Raw genomic sequence first — 26600 nt, forward strand, 5'->3', positions numbered from 1 at the left:
GAGGATGGCAACAGGACCTCGGGAACAATTGCTCTTCTGGCCAGTTCTCCCCTTTCCCTGAATGCAGAGAAGAGTTATGCTTGTGTCACCTTTCAAATAAATTTTGGGTCTTAGAGCACAGAATTCCTGGAGCATCTCTGGAGGTTCCTTTAAAACAATGCTGTTGTGACAGACATATTTCATTTATCTGTCTCATCCTTTCCAATTGTGCCCACCTTATCCACAATCCAAATACGTTCTTACTTGGTTCTGGTCATGTATGTAGATGATAATTTCTCCCCACCACCATCAGTATTCCACCCTATGCTTCTTAGAGACCAAGCACTTTTTACATAAAAGCACCTGCCCTTTACACCCTTGGCCCCTCATCCACCCGTGTGGGATAATCCGGAATCTTGAGTGAACACCAGGTCTTATCAGGGTCTGACGGCAGTTTCTCTCATTCACTTGTGTGTGATAGTCCCTTATTGCCTCATCACCACCATGTGATAATCCTTCTCTTTGGTTTTAGTGTTGTTTTATTAAGTGAGATCATCTCCAATCAGCTCTTCCTGCATAAAGGCTAAACCTTGTGAATTTATGATCATCCTTACTCCCTTTGCCCAGCACACGATAAGCTCCCCATTCCCCCAAGTCCAACAATTCCCCTCATTCCTGGGTTCATTTACTATCTGCATTTACTGCTCCCAAGACTACCTTTTTCATGCCCTCCATTTTTCCTGCTAGAAGTTGCCTCCTAAATTCTTAGGATACACCTTTCTCCAAAGCTAATGATGTTCTTCCTCTCATCTGAACTGCCAAGGCATCTGAACTGGACCTGGAGGCCAAGATGCCTGACATGTGAAAAGCCACTTGTGCTTCTACAAAAACAGAAACCAGCTGGGGAAAAGCCTGGCCTGGCCAAGGAGAGCGCTGGCTGGAAGCAGTGGATTAGCAGTGGCCAGCCCTAACTTGGCTCTGACAGTGGTTACTTCCCTAGATCCGGGCATGCCAAAGGAAGCCAGCATTTACTATGGAGTGTATTTGGTGGGCGATACACATCCCTATTTTTGTTTGTTTGTTTCGTTTATAGATCTGTCTGTCCTCCCAAACCACATTTCTTCTGGATTCCCAGAAGAGAAAGACATTGGCAGGTGTGAAGTGGAAACCCCAGAGGTCTACATGCCCCTGATAATACCACCACATCTTTAGTGGCAGCAACCAGCCTCACCACCAAATTTTGACCCAGAGTCTACCAGGACGAATGTCATCATTGTTTATTTTCCTCACCACAGAAGCTTCTCAACTCCCAGGAAGCCTTCATCACCTGGACTGTCATTTCTTAGGGCTCTGTACAATCCTATAATCTAGTGGCTCTCAACCTTGCCTGCATATTGGAATCACCTGACAGACTTTTAAAATACCAATATCCTTAAGGTCCTCCTCTTGCCAGATTATGATGTCATTGATTCTGGAGTTCAGCCTCAACACTGGGGTTTTTAAAGGACTCCTGCTGATTCTAAGTTTGGGCAGCCATGATTGAGAACCACTGCCCAAATTTGACCCTACTCTCAGCCCTCCTCAACTCCACAATCCATCAAAATCGCCTACACCACTAATTTTCAAATGTTAAAATCATCATATCATCCAGGAGGGCTTGTTAAAACACAGCTTGCTGGGCCCAAGTTCTAATTTTGTAGGTCTGGAGTACAGCCTAAAGATTTGCATTTCTAACAAGTTCCCAGGTGTTCCCCGTGCCACTGCCCAAGGACCCTACTTTGGGAATCATTTCCAATATCCTGCTCTCTTGCTTCCTTGACCCTCTCTCCCACAGTGATCCTGTCCTCTGCCCTCCCTCAGTCATGGACTCCGATTTTCGTCCCCTAAACCTTGTCCTTACCAATAGCTGTACCCCTTCCTAACGTACACTTTATGCCTCCTGTCCTCCGGCCACAAATTCCCTCCTTGCAGTGCCCCAGTTCCAACCCTCGTGGAACTGCACTCCACTGATCCTACCAGCTTCTCCCTGCCCCTCACCCCTGGTGTGCCCTAACTTCTCCCCCAACCCAGCTTAGATTCCATGGCCCACTTTTACTTTCGCTCCCTTGTGTGTACCCTCAATTCCCTTACCTTCTTTCTCTCCTTACCCTCTGCTAGCAAAACTCCTACTCTCATTAAGTCCACCTCTTGCCTTCTCTCAGCTCAATTCTTACTTCTCTTAATTGAGAAAATGGAGCCATCAGAAGAAAACTTCTGCCTGCTCCCACCCTCTCACGTCCCAGCCCATTTCTGTACCTTTGCTCAGCTTTCTCTCCTGTTGCTGTGGGTGACTTGTCATGCTTCTCCTCTAGAAGGAAAACCACTTGTGCTCTGGATCCCAGTCCCTCTCACTTCCTTAAGGACACTGTCCAAGCAACTGTCTCCCCCGCTAATGTCTCATCATCATATTTTCTGTCTCTACTGGATCGTTCCTATCAACATACAAATAGATGATAATATTTACCATCTTTTTTTTAAAAAAAAAAAAAAAGCCTTCCGTTGGTCCCATTTCCCCCCACAGCTACTTCTCCACTTCTCTGTCCCGCCTTGGGTCTATACTTTTAATTCATTCTCACTTGAACCCTCTTTAATTGGATTTTTACCCCATCCTTCCTCTGAAACAGCTCTTATCAAAGTCACCAGTGACTTCCCCTATTGCCAGAGCCAACAGCCAATCCTCAGTCCACGTCTTGCTCGACCAGTTCTCTTCTTGTAGAACTTCGCTCTGCTTCCCAGACACTGCTGTCTCTTGGTTCTCCTGTCTCACTGCTTGCTCCTATTTTGCTGGTTCTGACCTCTAAACTTTGTTGGACACTTGGATTTGCTCCACAAATTTCTTCTTTTCTATCTACACTCCTATCCTACAAAATCTCATCCAGTCTCATGACTTTAATACCAGCTAACTGCTGGTGAGCCCCAGCTTTATATCTCTAGCCTGGCTTTTTCCCCTGAACTTCAGACTCATGTACCCAGTTGCTTATTGGACATCTGTGGTTGGATGTCTAATAGGCAGCTCAAATTTATAAGCCCAGCACTGAACTCCTGATTCTTCTAACTGCACAGGCCCTTTATTTCTGCCCCATCAGTTAACGGCGACTTCAGTCTTCCATTTGAACCAGGCCCCAAACCTTGAAACCATCCTTGATTCCTTTCTCTCACACCTTCCATACAACCTATCAGCAAATCCTGTCGGCTCCACCGTCAGGATAGATCTCCAATCTGACCGCTTCTCTCCATCCCTACCACAGCACCCTGGTCCAAGCCACCATCATCTCTCATTCAGATAATTTCAACAGTCGCCCAAGGTCTCCTACTTCTACCCTTGCCCCAGGACCCTTTAAAACATGAATCAAATTCTCTGGCCCCTCTGATTTCCCACTCATTCAGAATAAAACCCAAACCCCTTATCAAGGCTTCAGAGACCCTACATTATCTGGCCTCCCTGCTCCTCTCTCCTGCTGTCGGGCCTGCCCTTTGATCTCTCTGCTTCAGTCTTTCTGTTCCTTCACCAACAATTTAGGGCCTTTGCTCCTGCTGTTCCCTCAGGCTGGATTCTCCTTTCCCAGGCCCCCCTTCCCTGCAGGCCTCTGTCTCAGTTCTAACGGTGTCCAGAGGCCTTCACAACATGCCCACCAACCCTCCCCCGTAACCTAACCCCCACCTGGCACCCTCTACCCCTTTCCTTGCTCTTTTTCTCTATATTTTATATCTGCTGTGCTCTGTATTGATTCGTTTTGCTGATTGTCTCACCCACTGGAACATCAGCTCTGTGAGGAGGGACTTTATTTTGTTCACAGACATTTCCCCAATGAGCATATGGTAGATGCTCAATAAATACTTGTTGAATTAATTAATTAATTGAAAACGGTTTAGGTCTTTCCTCCCTAGTGGCTGCTGCCCTGTTGGGGCAGTGTCCCCAGGCTGCCTTTCTCTATTCTGTAATAGCCTCCTGGCCACCACCTGGGCCCCCTCCCTTCCCCAGAGCCTGCCAGACCATTCTAATGGCTTCTGCTGCAGAGGGAGGGAGTCAGTCGCTAAAGAGGGGGAAGGGAGGAGCTCCATCTGGCATCCAGGAAAATCAGGGAGTGAGCCTGGGTCTGCTGTTCTGGGTCCACCCAGGAGTCTGAGAGGTGAGGCTGGGGAGGCGTAGGGCCGGGCGCCTTCCGGCCTAGACCTACTCTTGGCTCTTTTCCTCTCCTGTCAGAGGGTGGGCCTCGAGCCCCCGTAGAGGCCCCAACTACTCTTGGTTTGACCAACTAAGCTGTGCCCAGCTTTAGGCCTCCAAGCTGCAGAAGGCAGTGGGGGTTGGGGTGGGGTTGGCGGGAGACAATGGAGAGCCCAGAGCCAGCTCTCCTTCTCCACCAGCCTGAAGTGATACAATGATACAAAGGGAGAGTCTTGTGCTTGGGGGAAGCAGGGTGGGAGGGCCCTTTGTCCCGCTATTTTATACATGGCTGGGGGGGTGAGGGGTTGGAAGGTTGGGGGGCTGGTAAGCGGCTGTCAATGTGGGGAGGAGCAGAGAGTGGTGCAGAGGCCCTGGAAAGTTTTTGAATTTCAATCAGATTGGCTTTGAAAGACTTTGGCTTTTGTTGAAAGAGAGAGAAAGGTTAATGCTAAAGTTGAGGGGGAGGGGGTGGGTTTTGAAGATGGAGTCCCATTTGCAGGCCACTCAGCTGTGGGACACCCAGGCTGGCAGGGAGGCCGGGATGGGAGCGCAGAGGAGGAACAGGGTCCTGTCTCCCTTCACTGGACCAGATCCAGGAGTGCGGGTCAGAGAAGCCTCAGGGTTACTGCGAAGGAGCATGAGCAGAAGAAGCACCACAGGGCAGAGCAGGGCAACCTCTTTCTTCCTCTGACGACTCTTACAGAGCCTTTGACTTTTTAAGCCAACAAAGAATGAAGTTCCCTCCCTCCCTCCCCTCCTCCCCAACCCACCCAATCACAGCAGCACCGCATTTGTCCAGAATGACTTTGTGACAAGTGCAGGCGGAGGTTCTCGGGAGAGGGGAGGAGAGGGTAGCTTAGGACCTCCTAGTGACCAGGAATCAGCTATTTTCCCTGCTCTTGGCCTCTGCAGGCCCTCCTCTGCCCCTCCTCTGCCCCTTAACTCCTCCAAAAATAAAACATTAAAATGTGGAGCTGTTGCAGTCTTTGGAACAGGAGGAAAAGAAGGGATGAAGGAGCTGTAGCCATGAAACAGGCCGAAGATCTGTAATTCCAAGTCAGGGTGCGGGGACCTGGCATTGCCCAGCTCAGTACCACTGACGTCACAAATATGCAGAGTCCTCCTCCCTGAATTTCACACATACATACGCACACACACACACACATTTTATAAGGCTCCTGGCTAAGGCTGAAGCATGATCCTGTGTTTTGGGAATCCTTCTGAAGGTCAGTTCTCCAAATGGAACCACTGTGTGTTCTTGGCTCTGTGGATTACAGACCTGACAATGACACCCCTAGACCAACCTCTGAACTCCAGCCTGGAAATACTTGAGAAGAAACGGTCTGAGGAAGAGAGAAAGAAAACTGGAGAATGGGATCATTCTTCCTTTTACATTTAATAAACATCTCCACATGGTGTTAGGCCTCGTCTTCATGGAGCAAGTATTCATTCATTAAATATTTGTTAAGCATTCCTTGAGTTAGATATCTCACTAGGCCCTCGGAGACATAGAGGGAAGAACTGTCCCTGCCCTCGAAGGGCTCACCGTCTAGAACAGAAAAAGAAACAGTACACAAATAGTTATAATCCAATAATTATAATCCAATGATACCATAATAATATCCTTATGTCACATAATTGTAACATAAACCATGTCTAACGTCATTTGATGAGAGAATTCTACAGAAAAATGTGTGAACCATTTTTTAAGATTACATTCACATTTCTGTCTTGAATTTTGGTGCATTTGGACTGTTGACAAAGGAAAGGCATTGCAGATGTGAAAACTTGCCCTACCAAGCAAGAAAAGCCTTAGACTCCAAATTCAGGCTAAGGGAAAAGAGGAGTGTGTCTATTTGTGTGTGCACACAAATTAACGTGCTAAAAGAAGTCCAGAGTCATGCTGCCCTTCATCCAATGCCGCACCGAATGTGTTTTTCCGATTTTTTTCTTCACCTGGTTTACAGCCAAAAAATAATCCTAGACCCTGCACCCCTAACCCCCGCCACCACCTCCTTCCACCAGGAGGAGGTGTTCAGTTCACCTTTCATGGCCAGATCTGAGGTGAAGCAGGGGCACTGGGAAGTCAACCAGAGGAAGATTCCCAGGCCAGTGTACTCCGAGCCTGGGCCCTGGACCCTGGACCAGTAGCATCGTCATCACCTGGGAATTTAGAAATGCAAATCCTCAAGCCCCACCCCAGACCCCCTGAACAAGAAGCTCCAGGTGTGAGGCCTGGTGATTTGTAGTTTAACAAGCTCTCCAGCTGTACCTTGTGCTCCCTAAAGAGTTATGGATGCTGGTCTACACTGCTCCTCTTGTTCGGATAGTCCCGATGCTCCTCAAAAATAACCTGCTCTGGGTGGACGTCTAGCCCTGCACCTGTCTTTTGGTTAGTTCTTGGGCTCCTCTGCCCGAAGGTATGGACTTGAATGGCTGACACACTGTAGCTTTAAAGACCAGTTTATCTTGGCTACCTGATCCCCACTGGCCTCCTGTGCTCACATTCAGAGAATAGGGCCTGGCAGCAGTGCAAAGTGACAGGCCAGTATGGCTGTCTCTCTGAGGTTCCTCTCAGGAACCCAGGCTTCTAGTAACACTAACCCCGCTTGATTCTCTAAGGTCTCGGGATGGGCATGGATTATGAAGGGTTGGGTAGAGTTGGGAAGGGAGAAGAGGGAGAAGGCAAAGCTTCCACCTCCATATTTGATTTTTCAGATAGAATCTCAGACCTCAGGGACAAGGCTCAGGAGAGCCCGGCATCTGTGTCTTCTTGGTATCAGTAACTTTCTTGGCAGAGATTGGCAGTTTCTTTCTGGAAAAGTCCCTTGGCCAAAGCATGTGACTGTTTCTGCCTTAGGAGGTTGGCATCTGTTCCTTTTCCCCAGTTTGTCTCTCCAGCCTCCCTAGTCCCCTCCCAGTTGTCCCTTTCACCTTGAGCTAGAAACTTTGTTGTCCTCTAGACCATTTCAGATTGCTGTAATCAAATGACTAGTTTTGATCTGTAAACGTGAGGCTAAGAATTCCTTTCAGAGGGAAAGAAAAGTCAGCGCTCAGTAGACATTAAGTGCCAAGCCCTGTGCTCTCAGCTTTACCTAATTCATCTTATTTATCCTCATAGACACCCCCTAAACTGTATATTATTTCCCCTTTTATCAATAAGGAAACTGGAGGTTAGAGAGTTTGTCACCTGTGTGGGGCTGCCTAGCTTAGAAATAGCTGCAGGATTTAAACCCACATCTGTTCATTCCTCTTCACCGCACCTTCTCAGGAGAGTTCCTCCAGGTCCTGGCTCTCTCCCAGGCAGCACCAAGGAAACGGGACTCTGGCCAAGTCCATGCGCTGTGTTGGTCCTGGCTGGATTCCCTCCTGGTTAGTCTCAGGGTCAGACCCCACCTAATTTCTGCCCTTGCCTTCTCCTGGCCAGCTGGACCCTTTGCCCTCTCGGCTCCGGATGGGCATCTGGGGGAGAGGGCGGGGTGAAGCCTGGACAGGGTGCTGTGAGCGTCCCTTCCATCCAGTGTTAACCCCTGCGGCTGGCCCACAGCAGGGAAGCCCTCTCGCCTAGCTCTGCCCAGACTGCTCGCCTGCCTGAGTTTGCATTATTTATTTAATGTCTTGTACCGTAAATAATGGTAACTTTATGGTTATTAGGAACGGGTTAAGGTACATGCGGGTAGCACCAGGCTGCCTTCAAAAGGAACAGTCCTGGCATAAAATGTTGCGATAATTGCTTTACTGCTGAGTGTTGGTCTTTATTTTGTGTCTGATTTGTCCCTTAAGCCAGCGTAACATTCTCCCCACGGCAGGAGAATGCAGAGAGCAAATTGAAGGGCTGAGCATGAACAATGCGACATGGCGCACTGCTGGGTTTTTCTTTTTTCCTCTTTCTTCGTTTCTCCCTTGACCTCCCTCCAATCCTCTCCGCTCCCCTCCCCCCATGCCCTGCCCAGTCTCCGCCCCACTCTGGTTGGTAGAATCATTCTCCCCATCCTTGACACCTCAGGATGGTATCTCATCTTACCCCCTTATTTTGAAAATTAGGTGAAAAGAGCACTCCTATTTCTTACCTCTTCTCTGGGCAACAAACACAGCAAAACAAAAGAATCCACAGAAACAAGGAGCATTTCTTTGCCTGGACCCAGTACCAAGCAATGCCTGGGCATCTCAGCTCAGAAGTGATATCCTTCTTTCACATAGAAGACTGATCCTGGCACCAGTCAGGTCACTAATGTTCTAATGTTCTCCCCTTAGGGTCCACCTCACCAACTTGCCAGCCCCGCCCAGCCCTGCAGTGATTGCTGTGGCGGTGAGGGGAGTGGGGGGTGTTGACTGTGCAGGAGGCCTGGGTCAGCCCACCACTTCCTGGTGGTGGGACAGGGAAATAGACTCCAGTGGCCATGAGACTCTGCCTCTTGGTGCCATCACACCCAGGCAGGAAGACCACTGGCCCCACCTGCCATGTGTCCTACCCATGGCCCCCTGCTGTGCTGAGGAAGGCTGGCATCAGTGGCCATGGAATGGAGCACAGGGCAGGGTGCTGTGGGACCGGTAGCCTCAGCCTTTGGCTTTCCCAGAGGTGGGCACTCCTGGCCGTCATCTGTTTGCCCCAAAGATCATCTCTCAGCCTCTGGCAATGCCCAGTAGGCCGGGATGGTCCAAGAAAAGTAAACCTCTGCCCCCTCTCCCAAAAAGCAGGCCTGGAATCACCAGAAAGGACACCCTTTCTTACTCAGGGCCTCAGGGAGTTTGACAGAGGGAAGAACACTGAAGTAGGAGTCAGGAGACCTGTGCTCTTAGTTTTCCCACCAATGTGCTGAGCATGGTAAATTCATGGAAAGGGGAGTTCCTGGGAATCCTCCCATCTCAGCTTCATCTGTAAAGTGAAGGCAAAAATACCCACCTTATGGAATGATTATGAAGGTCAAAAGGTGATAATGGATTAATACAAACCCCAGGACCAAATGTGCTGTGTTTATCAGGAAGCCTCCGATGTCCCTTCATGCCCTCTAGCCAAGGGCAGGCATCTACTTCTAGATAAGGAAGAGAAGGGAGGAGCTGGGGTGGTACAAAGAAGGGGAGAGAAGGATGGCCCCCACCACTCTCCTCAGAGAAGAAATTGCTCCTTCTCCACCGGGATAGGCATCAGGGCTGTGCCCCGACTTGGAGGCACACTTTCGCCTAGCAGCTGCGATCTCCTCTCCTCCAGCCCCGATGCCTTCTCCTTCTTTGGCTCTCTTGCCTTCCTCCCCTTCTTCCCCTTCTAGGGTTTCCCCAGCGGAGGGGATGGGACAGTGGACTCCAAGCACGTTGACCGCTACTGGCTTTAAGCTGTAGGAGGCTGAGGGGATTTGTACTTCTCTCCACTTACCCCACCTCTCCAGAGTCTAGTAACTCATCAATAGCGGAAATTTGAACAAAGTGGAGAACCTGGGATGAAAGGAGTGAGGCTGCAGTGATTGGGGTGGGGGGAAAGGGGCAGGGGGATGGCTTTAATTAGGGCTTCTTGGCCTCTTTAGTCCTGGGGCTGGTTGGGGTAATCCAGTTAGAGTCCTAGCCTTTCATCTCAGCTGGCTGGCCTCTCTGGGGCCCTGTCAGAGCCTTTAGGGGGCAACAAGTAGCGGGCAGGCCTGGAGTGGGGTGGGGGTTGGTACCACGCTCACTTCCAGCTGGACGCAGAGGGGGGCGCGGAATGAAGCCCAGCCAGCACAGCAGTTGGTGGTGGGCAGTGAAGTGGCCGGTGTGGGCGGCTTGGGCGCTGGGCGGCTGTCTCCTGACACCAGAAACTCTCTTTATGAAAGGATCAAGTCAGGAGCATTGTTCTCTGGGCCAGGGAACCGAGGGCTCAGAATGCTCTTTTGTGTGGAGGTGCCCCCCCACGCACACTCCCCCTTCTTTTTTCTCCCTTTGAGCCACTGGCTGTGCCTCGGCCCCCGTGCTGGGGCAGTGAAGGGGGGTGGCGATGGAGTGGTGGAGATGGGCTCGGGACAGACAGTCCTGGGGGAGCCATCTGTGCTGGGGTGGGATCCACTGGAGCTGAAAAATTAAACAGCATTTTCAATTAACTTTTCCTCTCTTGTTTGGGGGTGGGCGTGAGGGGGGTGGCAGAGCAGGCTGGTTGAACTTAACCTTTGAAAAGCTACGGTGGAGCCTGGAGCTCAAGGAGGAGGGAATGACCTTTCTTCCTGAGGCAGGGGTGGGTGGGGGTAGGGAGCCTTGAGCCAGGCAGGGGACCCTGTCCCCTGGTGAATATTCCCAGAAGCTGCCAGTGTCCTCACCCGAGGTCCCACCCGTGTAGGGAGGGTTTGTGTTTGCACCCCCAGGGGGCACACACTAAGGAGAGATGGGGCAGCAGCACAGGGTCAGCAGGTGGAGAGAAGACTCACTGCTGACCAGTCAGTACATTTTTTACTCCTTAATTACCCCCTTAATGGTTATCCCTGTTTCTCTACACATCTTCCCTTCTTTTCCTCAAGGAGGATGCCCCACAGCGCGGAACGACACTTGCAGAAGGGACTTGGCTTCAGGGGGTGTCTGACCTAGATGTGCTCAAAGCCTCTCCAGCCCTGTGCAGTTGGCAGTGTGGAGTGTAACCAGAACATAACATGGCCGGGAAGCAGAACCCGAGGGTCCAGGCTGTGTCCTTCTCGCATCTCCAGGGCTACATCCCACAGCCTTCTCCCTTTTCCCTGGGACCTGGTGGCAGATCTTCCTGGGATCCACGGGTCTGTTCCTCACTCCGAGGCTTCACCTCTGCCAGGGTCCCCTGTGGTGAAGACTTCTGTCACCATCATGAGTATCAATCCCTGAAGACCACTCTATAGTATTCAAACCATTCATGTGAGTCTTCTCTTAGTCTGTAGGGATGGATGGATAGAGTTAATCCGTTTTTTATGATGAGGAAACTGAGACTCAAGAGAGGTAAATTTTGAAAAATGGGGTATCCCTTGAATGGCATGTCAGCATCACCTGGGGACCTCTTTTAAATTGTTTATCTCCACCCAAAGATTCCAAAACTCTCCCCTCCTCCTACCCCTACCTTGACTCCAGAGCAGAATTGTTTAATGAAATTGTATCTTGTGCATTTTCTTTTATCCAAATACAGGGTCCCATTTACAGGTGGGAAAATGAGGAAGGCCACTGGTGTTAACTAAGGCAAAAGAGGGAATGAATCCAGTGGTTTCACTTGCTTTGCACCAGCCCTGGTTTTCATCAATGCAACAGGGGAGGATGATGTTGGAAAATAAAATTGGAAATGAGTTGTCCCTCAGCTCTTCTAGGGCCCAGCAGAGCATCATCCTCCTTCCCAGGCCTGTTCCTTGTCTTGTATTTCATGCTCAGTTAAGGACCGCAGCTCCAGACACTCTTCTTTCCTGCCTATGTTCACTCAAACTACTTTTCCTTTGGTTCATCAAATATACAAGCTTTCCCTTCCAGCATCTTCGCGGATACTTCATCCAACTGTTACCCACCTTTCCTGCCTCTGTGAATTTTACTGCTCAAAGGAGCCTTTCTTGTCCTCTGAAAGCAAATTTTGTCCTCTGAGTATACTTTCTCGTAGCTCTATGTACTTCCTTGATATGACAGACCATGGTTGGTAGTTATACATGGAGTAGGGGAGTATTCAGTCTCTCTCCTCCACTGGGCCTTAGCACTGTGAAGGCAGGTATCCTGCCACTTTGTCCACTACTTTATCCCCAGTCCTTGTGGTAGGCACTCAGGGACTTAATACACGTTAGATGGATGGATGGATGCATGCATGTGTGCATGCATGTGTGCATGGATGGATGAATGAAGAAAGGTAGCAGCTCAGAGAAAATGAGCAAAATGAAAACCGAGTTTTCCCAGAAGTACAGGAGAGGACTAATTATTTATTTGACATCTAGAAAATTCCTTTTGAACCCCATAATGGAAGTCAGTAGGCATGAAGTGTAGAGAACATTTATAGGGCAGCAGGTGGGAGAGAACCAGGATGACGGTTGAGGCCTTTTAGTGAGGCAGGGAGAGCAGGCTGCCTTTAGTCTTTCCACTATATTTTAAGGATGCCAGTCCAGTTTTGGAGCCCTGAAGAGGAGAAGAACACTGAGAACTGCAGCCAGTTGTGACGAAGAATAAGGGAAAGGGCTTTGCCTGCTAGAATAACTTTGGGTGAGGCCTCCCTAGTTTTCTGCAAAATAAAGACATTGTGTTCGGGAGGCAGCAGAGGACGGATCCTGGGACCTGTGGGCAAGAGGGTGAACCAGAGAAAATGGAGAGAAACTTGAACTAGTGAAGGGTTAAAGGGAATAAACATGTTTAGCAGCATATTGAGGATGAGGGGAAGGGAAAGGTGGGGGAAAGACCAGCGAGCGTAGAGACCGCTAATAAATGAAGAGAAGTGGGAGATCCATCTTACCTCCTACAGGGCAGAGATACTCAGCTCATTTTTTAGATCTGTCTTTAAGAAGAAAAATGACAAAAAGGAATTTGGATAATTAAGAAGTAAATGCAGACTGTGCAAAAATCGTTACTGATAGAAAGCAGGTAGGAGAATCCTCAGAAAATGTAAAGGTTTCACAAATCAGCAAGCCAGGATGACATCCATCATGGGGTATTAAGGCTAGTGTTCTGGGGACGTGCTGAGCGGGGAGCTGATGGAACCACTTATAATTATGTCTGCAAAATCATAGAAAGTAAAAGGGACCATCAGGAGCCTGGGGAAGTGAAACGGATGTGACTCCTGCCTTCTAAAATATGGTGCAGCCATCCTAAAAATGTTCACCCAGTCGGCTTAGAGACAGATACAATGAAAGGGGGGTGGGAGGATAGCTGTCATCTTTGGGAGGAAACTAGAATCCAGCTCACTGTGTGTGTGCGTGTGTGTGTGTGTGCGCGCGTGCGCGCGCGCGCCTAACCACACCAAGCAGAATAACACTAAGTGATCAAACTGGAAACAGAAAAGCAGACGTGTGGTAACGGGGGCGCCACAAGTGGCTGTTGTTAAAACAGGTTCAGGTTCTCGTCAGCGGTGTAGGTGTGTCTGGGAAAACTGCGCAGAGAGCAAAAATCAATAGCAGGGAATCCATTCCGGGAGAGGGACACCCTCCCTGTGAACGGAGGATTCCGAGCCTCTGTATTTAACAAGGTCTCATTTTGGACTAGGAGAAAAACTGCATGTGACTGAAGGAAGCTCATAGGTAGGTCTGGCTGAGGAACAACATAGGAACCTGGAGAAGTCATCTGTGTGAGCACCTAATTCTGTGGTATGGTGGGGACAGGTCAAGACAAATGAATACGTCTGGGGAGGCTCCACCCTGACCTCGCTCTTCCACAAGGCCAGAGGAAGGCCCTGGACGCAGCCTTGCTTTGGGGCTGGATGCATCCATTTGGACGTGGGGCTCTTGGGCCTAGAAGGGAGTGACTCCAACAGCCCTAAGTGGTTTCCAGAAGCTGCGACGCCCCCGAGGGGGCGAGCAGAGAGGGAGTGGCTCCTCATGGTAATGATCCTGACTGACTCCACAGCCCCAGCGCCTGCACGCTTTTACAAGGTTAAAGCAACAGCTTGAACCTGTATGGGGCGAGCATTTGTTTCCTTTCCAGATTGCCAGCTAATGAGGAAAGATTAAAGGAGCTAAATCTGTTTAGCTTGGCTGAGTGACGACCGAGGCGGCGGGAGTGGAGAGGCATGCTGGGCTGGCCCAGCCGAGCCCAGGGGTGTGATAACTGTCTGCAGATTGCAGAAAGGTGTAACCCCAGTGCAGGAAGAGCTCCGTCCCAGGTGGTGCAGAGGGCCTCAGCCTCCATCAGTTGGAGGAAACCAGCGGAGGGTTTACCAGCGGTGAGCTCGGCTGCCCACCAGTGCTGTAGTAGGTTGGCCCGAGGAGCCGCGTGCAAGGGTCGGAACATCCTGGCTGAGCTGAGGGAGGGACAGGGGTAACCTACCCGCCTCTCAGGCACTGCCCCAGTGACCAGCTTCCACTCTGCCCTCTGCTGACACCGTCTTCAGCGTCCCTGTGGGCCTCTTCCAGCCCTCTGTGGTCCCCACAACAGCCAGTGCCTTAGGGAGACTGAAGTCCAAAGAGGTTTCTCCACTTTTTGGCCTGTGGTGGATGTTCTTAGTAGGTGGCTTGGCCATGCATAAGCTCTTTGAGGAAATCTTCAGAGAGAGTCTTCCAAGGCTGTGAGATAAGGACCTGTAAGAAGAGCTCTTCTAGGAGCAGGAAGAACTTCTCTCCCAAGGAAGGTCAAGTGGCGAGGCGCAGGGTCGGCACCCTGAGGGTCCCCAAGCCTGGACCCCTGGGAGAGCTGGGCTGCCTCTCGCCCTGCTTGCTGTTGGCACTCTCACAGTTAAACACTTAAACAATCTTTCTTTCTCCTCTTTTCTCTCTCCCCCTCTCTCTCTATCTCTTTCTTCTTTTCAGAGTTGACAGGGGCCAAATAAAGGCCCTTTTAAAAAAACACACACAAAACAATTTTGTTCCTTCTGAAAGTGATGGAGCGAAAGTGAGTGCAGATTATAGGCCTGTGAGGCGAGGGCCTTCCTGACGGGGGGAGAAGTAGTGACATGATGGGAACCTAATGGCAGTAATTGGCTGTGGCTTTGACAGGGCCCATATCACAGCTCAGGAAAAGAGATGTTTAAAGTAAAAATTTACACAAAATTATATGTTTTCGGGGTGAAAAAGACTGTTTGGATTTCATTTTTTTCTTCCTCTTCTTCATCCCCCCAGGGCATGTTGCATGGGTCTTCCTCTGCTGGGTATGTGGATGTGTGCGTGTACACGTATGTGGGCACAAACGGCCCTGCATTTGTCCCTCAGGTATACGTGCATTTACCCCTGCATCGTCGATGCCTTCTGTTTTTCTCTCCTACTCAAATGGAGGCATTGCTTGGCTTTCAAAGTCTCTTTCAGAAGTACAGAGAGCCTAAGAACATAGAAAACAAACTGTGGTTACCAGGAGGAGGCGGCGGGGGGGGGGGGGTAGATTAGAAGTTTGGGATTAACAGATACACATTACTATATACGCAATAGATAAACATCAAGGACCTACTGGTGTAGCATAGGGAACTACATTCAGTTTCTTGTAATGAGCTGTCATGGGAAATAATCTGAATGTATATGTATGTATGTATGTATAACTGAATCATTTTGCTGTACAACTGAAATTAACATTGTAAATCGACCATACTTCAATAAAAAATAAGAATTAAAAAAAAGAGGTAGAAAGAGCCTAAGAGAAGGAAGAAAAAGGAGCCAGTCGAGGCATATGTGAGGCCACCCTTCATAATTTCACCTCGGCTGTGCTTGTTCAGGCTTACTATAGTCGGCTAGCGTCTTGTGTTTATTGTTGTAGCACTTAGTCCTAAATAAGACCGAGTAATAGATTGGGTAATTATATTTGTTTAGTGTCTGATCCCCAGTCCAGAATGTGAGCGCAGGCTCTGTTTAATCTCGTTCAGGGCCATATTCCCAGCACGCAGCGCAGGGCCGTGCACAGAGCAGGCTTTCAGTGTGGGTGGCCCCGAGTAACCAAATCCTGTTGAGACAGTAGCTGTGTTGGAAGACCATACCTTCCTGAGTATAAAATGCTGATAAATCAGACCTTTGTCCTGAGAACTAGAATATTCAGGTAATTGATTCTTCATTGCTTATTAGAAATGTGGCCCAATGGGAAGACAGAGGCAGCAGTGCAAATGAGAATATTAGGTGTTCACCCCTTGTCGAGAATATGTAAGGCTTTCTTCACTGTGAACAATACTAGAATCTCTACTGTCAAACTCCGATCGGCTCTTTAAAGCTAACGACCATTGCCAGTGTAGCCTGGTCCACTTGGGGCCTGCAGGTTGTACTGCAGCTCCCTGTTTTGCTTGGATTTGGGCATAGTGTGTGGACTAAGATGAGAACTAGTTAGCTACAGTCTACCTTTTAGCATTCTAAAAAGGATAGCCCATTTGACTAATGTAATAATAAGACAAGAGAATGAAACTAAATTGAGTGTTTTACTCACATGAGCTCAAGGTGAAGTACTAGAATCACAGATTCTCAGGTTGGGGAGTGGCCTTAGAGGTTCCGAAGTACATCCTTTACTGGCTGCAGGCACAACCTCTACAGTAACCTCTCAAGCTCCAGTTGCAAAGATTCGTGTGTTCAGCAAGGGTGTAGAGCTCAGAGTCAAGAAATGAAAGGGCTCAGAACTGGACTGGGCAAGAGCCAGCCCTTGGGAATCATTTGTGAGGAACAAACAGACTTAGAAACGGGAAACCTAGCAGGGACGGTGCCAGGGAGTGGCTGTAGAGGTGGGACTCAATTCTGAAAGGAGAGTCCAGGAGGTTGGTACAGAATGCAGGTATACAGGTATCAGCAATGGGACCAGGCCACTTTCTGTGACCTTCCCATTTTACCTCAATATTTGAAGAAAATTTCAACCCAGGCAACCCAGGAGATTCCAAGACCGCCAGGGGAATCCACCCAGAATACTGGGTGCTGGGGGTGGGAGAAGGGCAGCAGTGTCTAGAATCAGATGGAAATGATGCTTCTAGAGCTGTGGATGTGGATCACTGAGATGATGTCATGTCAGTACAATTCAGTGGACGGTTCTTGAATGATACAGGCTGTGGTCCATGTGCTCAGTATTAAGTGAGTTAATAGCAGGTGACGTTGTAAATGATGTGCTGTAGGAGGAGAGAGGATGAAGTGATCACTGACGGTCAGAATATAGGTTCTTAAAGGAGAACTGAGGCATTCCAGGTTTTGGAACCAGTTATCTGTACCGACATTTACGGAATGCTTACTCTATTCCAGGCATCGTATTTGGTGAAAGCCCTTCACGCCTACTGTCTAATTTGAGCCACTTCCCTTGTATTTTCCCTTTGTGTGCTGGATTGAGATTGTAAATAAAGAAAAAAAAATGGCTGGCATTCCATCCAGGAAAATCATAAAATGTGAGAAGGTTCTCTTGCAACCTCAGAGTTCTTCAAGCTCTGTAGACACTCCAGAAGCCTAGGGGAACAGCTGCAGCTTACAGAATTTTCCTCCTCTGACATTTGGCACAGAGATGGTAACATTGTCCTCCTATATCTCTGTGTCGGAATTGTAAAATTGTAAACTACATGCGTTTTCCTAAAATACAGCCCTTACACTGGGATCTGCAATAACAGCTTGAAGGCAAGTGCCTCTGGGCACCACTTGGCTTGCCAGTCAATGCAGTGTGTTGATCTGAAGATGAGATGCTAAAGCCTTCCAGTCTACCCTCCCTGGACATGATCTTAGCTGTTCCACCGTACCCTCCTAAAAAGACAGTCAACAAGCTGTGGGCGGAGTTTGCTCTTTCACTCATCTAAACTTTTTGCTTGAAATTATGGAATCTCAGATCCTTGGTGGTTAGGCAACATTTTTTTTTCAATAGACTGCCCAGTCTAAGTTAAATGACGGTGCTACAAAGGTTTAAAAATAGTTTCTGCTTTAAAGAATTCATAGTCCACTATGAGGAGACAGCCCAGCCAAAGAAATCATTTGAATATACTATGGTAAGTGCTAAGATAGATGTCAGAGCAGGATGCAGCACCACCTAGAAGAAGCAAGCACCTCAATCAGCCGGAGACGTCAGGGAGGGCTTTGCAGAGGTGGCAAAGCTTGAAATGATTCTTTCGGAAGGAACAGAAGTTTGCTAAGCAGCAAAAGAGCAAGGGACAGGCTATTCCGAGCAAAAGGCATAGCATGATTGTTGAAGGCATGAATTTTAAGTCAACTAATCTTGGCCCTAGGTGTCTTAATATGCTGAGCAGTTTTCTAAATTCACTCTCCTCATTTTTGTGACAGTCGTGTGCAATGCGTAGGGAGAGTGAGAAAGGGAAAGAGCTAGAAGGGCCACTAAGAGAAAAGAAGGTGGGAATAAGATAGAGAGAAGGAGGAAGAAAAGGGAAAGGAGACCAGTATTTACTGAGTGGCTGTTCTGTGCCAGGTGGTTTTACGTGATCCCATTCCATGTTATGGGTGCCATTTTCTAACTTAAGAAAATGTGGTTCCAAGAGATGAATGGATTCCTTCACCCTCGCTTCACTTTTCAGTTCTCTCCTGCTGTCCATTCCCATGGTAACTCTACCTCCCTTTGAAGCTCTCTACCACACTTACCACCTCCTCCTGGATCTCTGACAGACACTCCGTCCAAAGTGCTGCACTGATTTCCCCCACAACCTGCTGCTTCTCCACTCACCCCCTGCCACCTCCCCATCCGCTTTCTCAAGCTGGAAGCCCAAAATCGCTCTTGGACCTTCCCATCTTCCTCAAACCCACATGGGATGTGTCACTCAGCCCCGACCACTCTCCCTCTAAAACATATCTCAGCTGCATTCACTTCTGCCCAGCTTCCCTGGCACCACCCTCAAGCAGGCCATCACCACTCTCAGATCATCTGTCACTCTTGAATAGTCTTCTTATTTGTTTTCTCTTTTCCATTCCTGCCACTTCCCAATCCAGCCCCTCTACCTGGAAACCCAGGAATCTTTTTAAGATGCATGGTGCTTACAGTCAAGCCCATAATCCTTACCCCAGCCAGGGTTGCTCCCTGACCATCTTGACTCTTCCCTCACCTCGGGGTCTTTGCATCTCATCCAGCCCACCTTACCCAACCCATTTACAAAGCTGGGTCCTTCTCATCCTTCAGATCTTCCCTTAAATGCTGTTTTCTCAAAGAACTCTTCCCAGTCTAAAAAAGATTTTCCCCCTATTTTTCTATCTCTTATCTTCTGACAGATTGTATATATATTGTGATACATTTACTTGTGTTTGTTTAATGCCTGTCTCCTCCTCTAAGCATCAGCTCTAAGAGGATAGCTCTGTCACTTTAAGGTGGTCCTAACATCTTACATGGGACCAAGCATAGAGCGGGCATTCAATCTGTTATATGTTTAAAGATTATATATTTTTGTTAAAAGGGAGTATTAAAATGAAACTGGTTCAGGATAAAGAAGAGCTCGGATGTAAACCCATCTCTTCCTGACACCAAAGCCCATGCACTTTCTTGTCAACTGTATCACCTTCCCAGCAGGTGAGATCCAGCCTGGGCAGTGGGGCAGAGTGCAGTCTTGCTGGAGTTTGTTTCAGAGATGAGATGGAGAGGAGCCTTCAGAAACTTCAGCCTGACTGGACAGTCAGCTCTCTGAAGTGAGGGTCCGTGTCCTCACTGTTTAGTAAATTGCCTGGCAGAGGGTAGGTGCTCAGGAAATGATGAGTGAACCAACAAATGAGCCATAAGAAGCTCTCAGGTTTATAATATGAGCAAGCAGACAGGAACAATAAGAACTTTATTTATTCAGCCATTTATTCTCTTAATCACTCAATCAACAAATGTCTATTAAAAGCTTAGTATATATCAAGCACTATGTTAGGGACTGAAGATATGACAATAAATCAGGCAAAGTCAAGTGAGGGAAATGGATGAGAAAACAGGTATTAAAACGCAGAGCGGTTAGTGCCCTTGTAAAAGTAAGCACAGAGTGCTGTGGCAGAAAGACCTCCTGGAGAGAGTGACACCTCGATCGCATCCTGAGGAATGGAGGAGCTAGCTTGACTAAAAGCCAGAGGGAGTCTTCCAAGCAGTGGAAGAAGCATATGCAAAAGCCCGGTGGTAAAAAAAAAAAAAAGAAAGAAAGAAAAGCGTTCAGAGAACTGCAAATGGCTCTGTAAGTGGGAATCATGGTATTGGAAGCAGGGTGCTCTGTGGAAAGTAAGACACCCACTGTGGACCTCCCGGACCTTCCTCCTTTTGCTTTCCTTTTAGAGAGAATGGTGAGAGCTGAAAGTCACACACAGATGTGAGTCAATTTGGCTCCCAGTCACGTGTGTGAAGGAAAAGTGAGGAGAGAGACAGTGGGGTTGGAATCATAACCTTGGACCAAATTAAGAAGAGTCTTATTTGCCATAATAAAGAAGGTGACTTCTAGGGGCAATTGACAACCGTTGAAAGTTTTTAGTTGGAAAAGGTGATGGTGGTGACATGATTGGAAACACATATTAGAAGATAACTCATGGCTAGTGTGAAATATTAATGGAGACATGACTTAGAACCTACCATATTTTCTATCAAGAAGACATTCTTAAGATTGAAAGAATAGAATGGTAAGAAAATACTTAAGTCCAAGACTGTGTGTATGTGTGGGGGGGCTGGGGGGGGTAAGAAGCTATTTATGTGAATCTCAATTCTGACCATCGTGAATTGACTAAACAGTAAATATGCCATTTGCTTCACAGGGTCTGTGTTTGCGTCTGTGCCCAGACACATTTTGCATCCTCTTCTTGAAAGATCTTCCCTGACTCTTCTGCATCTTAAACTAAAACATAAATTCTCAGTTCAAGTCTTCCTTGCCCCTCTTCCCCCAGACAAATTTAACAGTTCTGTTCTCATTTCTCTCCTAAACTAGACTACACGCTCCTCAAAGGCTGACTGTGCTAATTTCTCTGTATCCTCAACATTAGGTATGGTTCACAGTAGACAGTAGGTACTCAATAAATGTTAGATGGATTGGAGTGTATTGGGATACAGACAGTCCCCAACTTACAGTGATAAGACATGAGTTTTTTTACTTTGTGATGGTGGAAAAGCAATACGCATTCAGCAGAAACTGTACTTTGAATTTTGAATTATGATCTTTTCCCAGGCTAGCAGTATGTGGTACAGTGCTCTTCCCAGTGCTGGCCAGTGGCTGCGAGGTACAGCTCCCAGTGGACACGTGATCACAGGGTAAACAACCGATAAACTTACAACAATTCTGTACCCAGACATCCATTCTGTTTTTCACTTTCAGTACAGTATTCAATAAATTACATGAGATATTCAATACTTCATTATAAAACAGGCTTTGTGTGAGGTGATTTTGCCCAACTGTAGGCTAATGTGAGTGTTCTGAGCATGTTTAGGGTAGGCGAGGCTAAGCAATGATGTTCAGTAGGATAGGTGTATTAAATGCATTTTCGACTTAAAGACATTTTCAACCTAGGGTGGGTTTATCGAGATGTAACCACATGGTAAGTTGAGGAAGATTGGTCCTAATAAACTGGGATGATCTCATAATGTGAAATGTAGTCAATGTAAATTCCTGCACTTGGATCCAAAGCTTCTGTACTAGTCCAGGAAGGGAAAGCAGGATGATTCATTCAGCGAACATCTGTTGACTATCAAGGACATGCCAAGTGCTGTGCTTGACCCTGAACATACAGCAGGCAGCCAGGGAGATGTGTTTTGCCTGCATGAGGTTTACAGTCTACTGGGATGACAGATTTTAGACAAATAACTACATGTGAGTGAAATGCCCTAGAGAAAACCATACAGTATGATGAAGACCCAACCTGGTCTGGAGGGTCAAGGAAGACTCTGTGAGGAAGTGAGATGTAAGCTGACCTGAAAGACTGCTGGAGCTTTCTAGGCAAAGTCAGGGGCTGGTGGGGCCCCAGGGAGGGGTTGGGTGGGAGACACAGTTCTCAGCAGGTCTCAGCTCTCTGATTACTTCCTTAGGTAAGCCTTCCCTGACTGTCCTGATAGGGTCACATCTCCTGCAGAACTTCTCTGTTGCAGGTTCATATTTATTCCTGTCATTACTTGATTAGTGCCCATCACCCCACTAGACTCTGCACAGTGTCTTTTTTTTGTTCACCAGTGGATTCCCAGTACAGTAGGCTCTCAATGGATGTTTACGTGAATGAAGGAAATAATAAATGAATGAATGAGTGAGTGGATGAATGAGGAGGTGGCCATTCCAGGCAGAGGGAGCAAGTACTAAAGACCAGTGTGTCTGGGAACACAGTGAGAAGGAGAATGAGTGTCTGAGAATGGCTGAGTGTCAGCCACACGTGTCACAACGGAGTAAGGTGGCTGCACATGTGGGCTACGTTAAGAAAACTCTTCTGTCTACTCTGCCTACTCTTTACTCGAGACTATACCTAGGGTATGGCTTTATTTCCGAGGCCACACTTTAGGAAGGACTTTCCAGGTGGGAAGCTCCACCCTATGATGGAAAAGATCATGGCATCTCTGACTTGGACCTGAGTCTGAATTCCAGCCCCCGCCACTGGCAAGCCGAACTGGGCAAATCACTTAACTTCTCAGAACTGTTTTCCCATCTATAAAATAGAAATAATAATATCCACGCTCTGCAAGCTAAGTAGAATAACGTGGAAAATGTCTAACATGGTGCCTGGCACACAATAGGCCCCCAGTAAATGTGAGGCCCCCACGTCTATTAGAAGAAAAAGAACTCTGGGCTACTAGAGTTAAGGAAGCCTTCTTGAAAGGGGCACAATCTGAACTGGTGATTTAAGGACTGGGGATTCTATTTTATTGAAAGAAAGAGAGAGGCTCTAGCTGTGGGGTTGGGGAGGGTAATAGAGCATAGACAGCACTGTGCCAGGCTCTGTGCATGGACAGAGAACCAAACAGAGCCTAGTCCCAGCTCCAGGCCAAGGGTTTCCCTCCTGGGCAGGGACCTTCCATCCCCGATCTCACCTTTCCTACAGGAAGGCAATGCCCTGGAACCATCTCTGACTAGCGTATCTGTTTTGGAAAGGAGGGAACCTACAGGAGGGAACCAGGCTTTGCTCACAAACTTAGGCAGCCTCTGAGAGCCTGCACTCTTTGAATCTGTGTAGTACACACACTCCATTGATGGAGCAAGTAGCTGGTGAGTGTGTGTGGTTGTGCATGCCTGCCATGTGCACACGCTAAAGCATGCAGCAAAGCCAAAACAAAGCATGCTACCCGCACTGGCCTTGAAGCTTGGCGGTAACAAGCAGAGGGCAGCTTGGGGTATGGAAGGACTAGTAAGGGAGCAGGGAGGAGAGAGATGGGAAAGAACACATGTTCAAAAATAAACACTGCCTCCTGCTAAATGGTCTAGAAAGCATCTGTAAGAGGGGCTCTGGGCTGTGGGGTTTCCGAGGATGGTTAGTGCGGGAATGTTTTGTCTGTGGGTTAGGGTTGGGGGCTTCCACATCCTGCCCCACCGCCACATCTGGGGAAGTCATCTATGCTGGGCTGATGGCTCCCTGAGCACTCCTGTTTTAATGGCTCGTGGTGCCGCAAGAAGTGGCCCTGTAATGGCCATTCCAGGCCGCCCTGGGAAGGGTCTGGGGCTGGCCCCAGGCAGCCTGCTGGCGCTTCTCCCATCCCAGGCTGTCCACCACCTTCCAGCCCCTCTTTGCCCAGGTGAGCTGGCCTGCAACCTGGTTGGGAGCCTCAGACTGCCTGTGGGGCGGCCATGGGACTACAGGACTTGGCATTCAGAGCAGGGAAAGGACTTGGTCCTACTCTTCCGACTGCCACCCCCTTGATAAGGCACTGGCTCTTACGTCTATCTTGTTCTCTCTCTTCTTTTGGCGTGGCTCTAGCTCATCTCTTTGCAGAAGAGGGAGGTTCAGGGTTATAGGGCCACATCAGAGACCAAGCGAAAGGGCAGGCATGGCACATTTTGAGAGAACTGCTTCTCCCCATGAAGCAGGTTATTAGGGAAAGAGACATGTGAAAAAGATGTACTCAAAGCAAAGAGATGTGCTGGGGGCTCCTGCCTCCGCTGTCCCCTCAGGTCTAAGGGGACCCACTAGGAATTTCTGCCCTCACGCTCCAGCGCTGCCCATCCTAGAGACCGTCCCTCAGCCTGAAACAGGTGACAGGAGACAGGTGCAGATAAACCTGCTCACCAGTGAGTTCTGGAATGGCATATTTTAGTGGCATGGTCCCCTTGCCTTGCTGGAGGGGCCCAAGAAAAGGAGCATTGTGTGTAGATACCTGCAGGTTACGAGGACTGAGTAATGGACCATGGCTTCGGCAAGGGTGAGACCCCCCCCCCCATTTTGGTGCCCTCGCAGCAGCCTCAAGTGGGGGCCCACAAATGCACGGGCAGAAGCTGGAGGGGCAGAGGAGAGGGGAGGGCTTGCTCCTCTCGGCAAGGGCTCGTAAAGCTGCAGGTGTGAGATGTTGTTATTTAGTCTAGAGCCTGGTATGTGACAGCCCGGGCCCTCTCTCCTGACTGCCGCCGCCACCGCCTCTGCTGGCCAGATAATTAGTCCATTACGACTCTCCCACCTCGGGTGGGTGGGGGCAGGGTGAGAGCCCACCCTCAGACTCCTTGTAATTCAACTTCCTGTGTTTTATGGAAGCAGGCTGTTGAGGGCAGAGAGCGAAAGGCCCTCCCTAGGCTTGGCCAACCCCTTGCTCAGTTCCCAGCCCCCACCTCCCTCCTTCCACCCCAGCCCCGCTGCTGCGGTGACCAAATGTAATTTCCCAGCTCCGTATTCAAACTAATTTGGAAAAGTTTTTTACATCTCTCACCTGCCTGAAAAAATGCATATGAGACGGGTCTATCTCTTCCTGAGCCTGGCTCTGCCCGTCTCTCTTCCCCGGCATCTCTCCTCTGTCTCTCTCTATTTTTATTACACGCTTATCGCCTTTTTCCCTCCTGCTTTTGAAATTGATTTCCTTTCCTTTCTCCCCCTATTCAGGACCTAAACGCTGAATGTTCGATATTTCATTTGAGACCGCTAATCGCATTACTGCCCTTGACGTTTTACAGATATCATATTATGGGCGCAAATTTGGCAAATTATTAGCGCTGTAATGTATAGCTTGTCAGAGGTATTTAAGACGCTAAGAGCCCAAGGCTTATCGGGGTTAGCAGAGAGCTCTCGTTGAGCTTTTGAAATGCAGAGAGCCAGTTATAAAACACACTGTGACTCTCTCTTCAGCTGGTGAAAAAAAGGAAAAGAGAAAAAGAGAAAGAAAAAGGGGGAAAAAATGTCACCCGTCTATCAGAGGCTTCCAGGGCTGATAACAAGCAAAATTCTTCTCTGTGGGTTTCACTGGAAATGTGAGAAGCTTTTAAAACATTTCTCAAGCTGTCTGGAAAAGAAAAAAAAAATCTTTATTGAAAGGATGTAGCAATCTTTTTTACTGTGGCCTATTTATCTCTGGGGAAAAAGCTGTAACAAGAAGATCCCCTACCGACCATCAGCCATGTCGGGGCCTGCCTGGCTTTGGTGTCAGGACTTTGGTGTGGGGGGCTTGCTGAGAGAGAGTGGGGCCACCTTTGGCAAAAAGGGGAAAGGCTGCTGGCTGTGGCGCATTCCTGTGGAAGAGGCAGCCGCAGCACAACACCCAGCGCAGGGCTCAGGGCTCATCTGACACATCTCATCAAATCCTTTTTGAATGAACGGATGACTGAACCAACCAACAAACCAAATCAACGGGGCCTTGAAGCTCTGCCCCGCTTTGGCTGCCCTCATAAGTGTGCCCTGGACCTGTGACCCCCCCTAGGACTGTAAGCAGGGACACCTGTGTGTCCACACGAGCATCCTTCCACCCTCCCATGATCATCCCTGCTCTCTGAGCCGACAAGATCCTCTCCACCTTCTTGTCACTGTCAACTGCTGATGACATCTCCCCCGTGCGTGTGAACTTCAGCACTGGGCGCCATATCTTCCTGTTCACCCCTGTTCCTGCCTTCATCCTAGAAATTTCCACACCCACGTGGACCCTCCAAATCCTAGGATTCTCAGCTCGTCTCCTTCACTCCTAACAGAAGTCCAGAGGAACATGGCCCCACCCTCCATCTGACCATCTTCCCAAATGGCTTCACCTGAGAAATCACGAACTCAGAAATTCCACCTTCTGACCAGAACCCTCTCTCCTTACATCTGTTCCACTTCCTCACTCCCACAGAATCTGCTTTTTGACCTTATTTAGACCTTCAATCCCTGGACCATTCCTAATTTAACAAGCCCATCATTCCTCTCCTAGCTTCACTTCCTTTCTTACCCAACCTTGACCCTTTGATCAATCTCTTTAAAGAATTTCTTCATTCAATTTCCTTACCCCTTTCCCTTTCTGCCCCACCTCTCTGCCTATCTCAGATCCGAATCCATACCCACACTTGCTTTCACCTCTGCTTCTGGCCTGCGATGCTTGACTGGGAAAATCACATGACCATTCTGCCCGGTATTGGGTGGACCTTTAGCCAGGCCCTGAGTGTGACTCACCAGTCCTTTGGCCTGTCCCACAATCAGTTCTCTTTTCCATTTCCCACAACAGGTGTTTAAAGCCTTTCCATCTCTCAAAAAAAGGTCCTTCCTTGCTTCTATTTACCTCATTCTCCACAGATGTCTTTACTCCCTGCTTTAAAGAGAGAATAGAGGCCCACAGGCTCCACTCTCTCCCCTCCAGCCCTACCCTTGGCCTTGATGGGCACCTTCACTGCTTCACGTCCTCACTCAGTGCCAGCCCTCCCACCACCAGTGCCCACCACTCCTGAGACTTGCACCATCTCTTCCCTTGTATTGTAAATGTTCCTCTTTCTACCAGCACCTTTCCCTCCACCTCCAAGCACCCTAAAACTTCCCCTTTAAACCTTCCAAGCATCTTCCTACCCCACCTTCCTCTCTCTTTACTGATAGAC

General features: G+C 48.6%; 1 protein-coding gene and 1 long non-coding RNA gene across 5 annotated transcripts in view; one reads left to right on the top strand and one right to left on the bottom strand.

Annotated features, from left to right (window-relative positions):
- Positions 1–26600, top strand: part of RNF220 (ring finger protein 220) — a 210519-nt gene that overhangs the window by 75817 nt on the left and 108102 nt on the right. The window lies entirely within an intron of this gene.
- Positions 1451–26569, bottom strand: LOC116667971. Its single transcript, XR_004324981.1, has 3 exons — positions 22414–26569; positions 6456–6465; positions 1451–1462 (listed from the first exon to the last, which is right to left on the bottom strand). It is a non-coding gene; the product is annotated as an uncharacterized LOC116667971 (long non-coding RNA).

This window comes from Camelus ferus, chromosome 13, assembly GCF_009834535.1.
Source record: "Camelus ferus isolate YT-003-E chromosome 13, BCGSAC_Cfer_1.0, whole genome shotgun sequence".
NCBI classification, from domain to species: domain Eukaryota; kingdom Metazoa; phylum Chordata; class Mammalia; order Artiodactyla; family Camelidae; genus Camelus; species Camelus ferus.